Here is a 6,000-nt window from a genome sequence, read left to right on the forward strand (position 1 = left end):
GTGTGAGGACCAGCTGAAGGATGGATCCACGCAGTGCATTACTAGGCCAATATACTGCATAGGCAGTGGCGACCCGTCAGCCCCACCTGTATTGCATGTTATTTTGGCATTAATACGTGTCACATATCAGTTTGCAAACTGAGTTAATAAAGCCACATACAAACATGGTCTCTTTTTTGCTTTCTTGAGTAAGGCAGCTCCAAAATGCAGGTGTTTCAGCCTAGCTCAATGCATTCTGTGGTGGTGGGGCAGCCAGCGGAAAATACGGAGTGTAGGGGTTGGTAATGTTCTCTAGTTGCGCCGTGATTGGCTCAGTGTTCTGTCACTCATGGGGATACTACGTTACCGCAATATCTACGGGGAAAGCTCGGAAATTCAAGCCCCTTGGGTGCTGCCATATAGTTACATTAGAAGTGCCCATCCAAGAAGGCTCAAGGTCATTGGCCACATATAAAATGACATCAAATCATGTTAAATCTACAGTAGCTTTGATTGGACTGATCATGTTAATATCATACTTTCAAAATCTTAGCTAGCAAGCTAGCAGTCATCATCATGAATGAAGTCGACAATCTACTGGCAAATCCCTTTCAATCCTTGTCATATGAAGTGTCGTCCAAGTCTGGGTTTAAGGGTCTCTTTTCCAAGCATAAATGGATAAACATTCAACACTGGCCATGCTGTCAATCCAGCATAACTTCTGCCGCTTTCAAAACAACTGGGAACTGGGAACTGGGAAATCTCAGACTTCAGTGAGTTCAAGACAACTGGGAACTCTGAAAAAAACTAGCTCCGACTGGGAAAATACTTTTTCAATGGTCATCCAACTCTGAATTCCAAGTCGGGAACTCAGGCCTCTTTCTAGAGCTCTGACCTGACGATGACTAACGTCATGATTCAACTTAGTTTTTTTCAGAGTTCCCTGTTGTCTTGAAAGCACCATAAATCCAGAGAATGCCAGACTTTGATGACAAAGTTTGATGACAAAATTTGCCCACGAAGGACCGCTGCCCCACCTTCCTGTTCAAGTGAGCACAGCACAACAAGGTGAGTCCAAAAATGTTTTGTATGCTGCTTCATAAATGTGACCGACCGGCTCGATTCTTCTTATGTAACAACATTTGAAATTGTGTTTTTTACATTGAATAAAATAGAAACTCAGAGTTAGAAAATGGTATATCATACACTATGGTTGAGGAATAATGGGAAAGTTACTCTGCTTTGAAAGTTGATCAACTTTTAACCTCACTTTTGAGAAAATGGCCCTTCAATGTTTAGGTACCTACTGGAAAGCTCTTCTTTGTCTACACCAATTCAACATCGTTCACACCCTCTTAAGCTTTAGCCACACCCATCTCTTTAAGGATTCACATGTGAGGCTATGTACTAAAAAATCAAATATTTCAAGACTAAAGGCTGGCTTATACTACGGGTGTGTTCGTAAATTTAAGTTGGAGTGCCAGAGTGTGCTCTGCGTGTTCGTAAACTAAGAGCGTTGTCAGATTGGCCGTTCGTAAATTCTGAGCGTTTTGCTCTCGGAGTGGTCAGAGCGCACACTGGATGCTCTGGCCGAAAAGTAGGGTTGATCCGGGCGTTCTGACCTAACAACAGCAGTCAAGCACACAAGCTAACTGGCTAATGTTGGCTAGCTTGCTAGCTACAGTGGGGAAAAAAAGTATTTAGTCAGCCACCAATTGTGCAAGTTCTCCCACTTAAAAAGATGAGAGATGCCTGTAATTTTCATCATAGGTACACGTCAACTATGACAGACAAATTGAGAAAAAAAAATCCAGAAAATCACATTGTAGGATTTTTAATGAATTTATTTGCAAATTATGGTGGAAAATAAGTATTTGGTCACCTACAAACGAGCAAGATTTCTGGCTCTCACAGACCTGTAACTTCTTCTTTAAGAGGCTCCTCTGTCCTCCCCTCGTTACCTGTATTAATGGCACCTGTTTGAACTTGTTATCAGTATAAAAGACACCTGTCCACAACCTCAAACAGTCACACTCCAAACTCCACTATGGCCAAGACCAAAGAGCTGTCAAAGGACACCAGAAACAAAATTGTAGACCTGCACCAGGCTGGGAAGACTGAATCTGCAATAGGTAAGCAGCTTGGTTTGAAGAAATCAACTGTGGGAGCAATTATTAGGAAATGGAAGACATACAAGACCACTGATAATCTCCCTCGATCTGGGGCTCCACGCAAGATCTCACCCCGTGGGGTCAAAATGATCACAAGAACGGTGAGCAAAAATCCCAGAACCACACGGGGGGGACCCTAGTGAATGACCTGCAGAGAGCTGGGACCAAAGTAACAAAGCCTACCATCAGTAACACACTACGCCGCCAGGGACTCAAATCCTGCTGTGTCCCCCTGCTTAAGCCAGTACATGTCCAGGCCCGTCTGAAGTTTGCTAGAGTGCATTTGGATGATCCAGAAGAGGATTGGGAGAATGTCATATGGTCAGATGAAACCAAAATAGAACTTTTTGGTAAAAACTCAACTCGTCGTGTTTGGAGTACAAAGAATGCTGAGTTGCATCCAAAGAACACCATACCTACTGTGAAGCATGGGTGTGGAAACATCATGCTTTGGGGCTGTTTTTCTGCAAAGGGACCAGGACGACTGATCCGTGTAAAGGAAAGAATGAATGGGGCCATGTATCGTGAGATTTTGAGTGAAAACCTCCTTCCATCAGCAAGGGCATTGAAGATGAAACGTGGCTGGGTCTTTCAGCATGACAATGATCCCAAACACACCGCCCGGGCAACGAAGGAGTGGCTTCGTAAGAAGCATTTCAAGGTCCTGGAGTGGCCTAGCCAGTCTCCAGATCTCAACCCCCATAGAAAATCTTTGGAGGGAGTTGAAAATCCGTGTTGCCCAGCGACAGCCCCAAAACATCACTGCTCTAGAGGAGATCTGCATGGAGGAATGGGCCAAAATACCAGCAACAGTGTGTGAAAACCTTGTGAAGACTTACAGAAAACGTTTGACCTGTGTCATTGCCAACAAAGGGTATATAACAAAGTATTGAGAAACTTTTGTTATTGACCAAATACTTATTTTCCACCATAATTTGCAAATAAATTCATAAAAAATCCTACAATGTGATTTTCTGGAATTTCTTTTCTCATTTTGTCTGTCATAGTTGACGTGTACCTATGATGAAAATTACAGGCCTCTCTCATCTTTTTAAGTGGGAGAACTTGCACAATTGGTGGCTGACTAAATACTTTTTTGCCCCACTGTACTTCCAGACACAAATGAGAGAACACTCTGACCATTTTACTCCCCCTAGCAGAGCTGGTTAGGCTGTTTAATCACATTTTTTTGCCAACGTTTACTGACACCGGCCATATTCAACGGGTGTTGAGCATTTACTCCCCCTAGCAGAGCTGGTTAGGCTTTTTTTATGTTATCCAGAGCGATGGTGACTGCAACTGTGCTGCTGGCAACCATTTAATCACACTTTTTCCCAACGTTTACTGACACCGGCCATATTCAACGGGTGTTGAGCATTCGTAAATTCATAAGTCATTCTGCACTCTGGCACACTCAGACGAGAGGGCTCTGAAATCGGAGTAGATAACAAGAAGCTACGTCTATCGACATTTGTCGCATGACATCATAAACATTCTATTGAAATAGTTACTTGCGTACTTGCGTAGTCTTTTGTTTAAACATGTAGCTAGCTAGCTAAACAATGAACCATAATCCCAACTCATAACGTTACTACCCTGCATGAATCTGCAGGTTGCTAACCCACCATGTTCAATGTTAGCTAGCTAACATTAGGCTATAACTAGGAATGCAAATGGCTCTGAGATACGAATAATATAACTACACAGATCATACACGTAACATTAGCTAGCTAGCCAGCCAGCTAACATTAGGTAGCTAGCTAACAGTGCACTTTAACTTGAAAAGAAAATGACTTTCTGACAAAATTAGAAACGTGTAATATCTGAAAATGTAGCTAGCTAGACTCTCTTACCCGTATACATGGATGGACGCTTTTCCCTCTCTGTCATGGATGCCATGGTTGCCCTTAGTTTGAAGATGGAATCAAACGCCAGAATTTTCTCCATCTCCTTAGCTATCATACTCTAATTCCACTGATTTCAAAGCTCGGTCGTCCAGAAAGTGGAGAGCAGCACTTATGCAGTTCTACTACGTGATATCTTTCAAAAAAGCCGCATTAGAAAGGATTACCTACACATACAGACCAGCTCATATTATAGACAGAAGCGCGCTACATGGCAGACCAAGCTGAACTCATCTCTCGGCATGTCCAGCCCACTCATTATCTCAGCCAATCATTGCTAGCGGGATGGTTGCTGTCTTTTTCAGTGGCTAAACCAACTAGGCTCGTAATTTAACAATTGTATTTGTTTTTACAGATGGCATACAAGTTTGTTATTAAGGCACATGAAAGTTCACACCAAAAAACGCATTTTGATAAATAAAAAAGGTTTATGCTCAAATGGCTCTCCTGTGAAGTAGTGACGTGTGAAATACGCCTAGTTTCCTGAAGCAGTCACAAATGATGTAATATGCCAGGGGTAGCTAAGAAAGTATACATATAACAAAAAATGGTGTGACCAACAGCAATAAGGAATCAATAATAATAGTAATAGTAGTGGTAATGGGATTACCATTAACAGCAACTACAAAACAATATTAATGAGAATAACAATACATTAAAGCAATAGTAGTAGACCAGTCTCAACATGACTGAGAAACCACATGACATGGTACAGTGGGGAAAAAAAGTATTTAGTCAGCCACCAATTGTGCATGTTCTCCCACTTAAAAAGATGAGAGAGGCCTGTAATTTTCATCATAGGTACACGTCAGCTATGACAGACGAAATTAGAAAAGAAAATCCTGAAAATCACATTGTAGGATTTTCAATGAATTTATTTGCAAATTATGGTGGAAAATATGTATTTGGTCATTAACAAAAGTTTCTCAATACTTTGTTATATACCCTTTGTTGGTAATGACACAGGTCAAACATTTTCTGTATGTCTTCACAAGGTTTTCACACACTGTTGCTGGTATTTTGGCCCATTCCTCCATGCAGATCTCCTCTAGAGCAGTGATGTTTTGGGGCTGTCGCTGGGCAACACAGACTTTCAACTCCCTCCAAAGATTTTCTATGGGGTTGAGATCTGGAGACTGGCTAGGCCACTCCAGGACCTTGAAATGCTTCTTACGAAGCCACTACTTCGTTGCCCGGTCGGTGTGTTTGGGATCATTGTCATGCTGAAAACCCAGCCACGTTTCATCTTCAATGCCCTTGCTGATGGAAGGAGGTTTTCACTCAAAATCTCACGATACATGGCCCCATTCATTCTTTCCTTTACACGGATCAGTCGTCCTGGTCCCTTTGCAGAAAAACAGCCCCAAAGCATGATTTTTCCACCCCCATGCTTCACAGTAGGTATGGTGTTCTTTGGATGCAACTCAGCATTCTTTGTCCTCCAAACAGGACGAGTTGAGTTTTTACCAAAAAGTTATATTTTGGTTTCATCTGACCATATGACATTCTCCCAATCCTCTTCTGGATCATTCAAATGCACTCTAGCAAACTTCAGACGGGCCTGGACATGTACTGGCTTAAGCAGGGGGACACGTCTGGCACTGCAGGATCTGAGTCCCTGGCAGCGTAGTGTGTTACTGATGGTAGGCTTTGTTACTTTGGTCCCAGCTCTCTGCAGGTCATTCACTAGGTCCAAGATCCCAACACGGGGGGTGTGGTTCTGGGATTTTTGCTCACCGTTCTTGTGATCATTTTGACCCCACGGGGTGAGATCTTGCGTGGAGCCCCAGATCGAGGGAGATTATCAGTGGTCTTGTATGTCTTCCATTTCCTAATAATTGCTCCCACAGTTGATTTCTTCATACCAAGCTGCTTACCTATTGCAGATTCAGTCTTCCCAGCCTGGTGCAGGTCTACAATTTTGTTTCTGGTGTCCTTTGACAGCT

Source organism: Coregonus clupeaformis, unplaced genomic scaffold (assembly GCF_020615455.1).
Source record: "Coregonus clupeaformis isolate EN_2021a unplaced genomic scaffold, ASM2061545v1 scaf0003, whole genome shotgun sequence".
Lineage (NCBI taxonomy): Eukaryota > Metazoa > Chordata > Actinopteri > Salmoniformes > Salmonidae > Coregonus > Coregonus clupeaformis.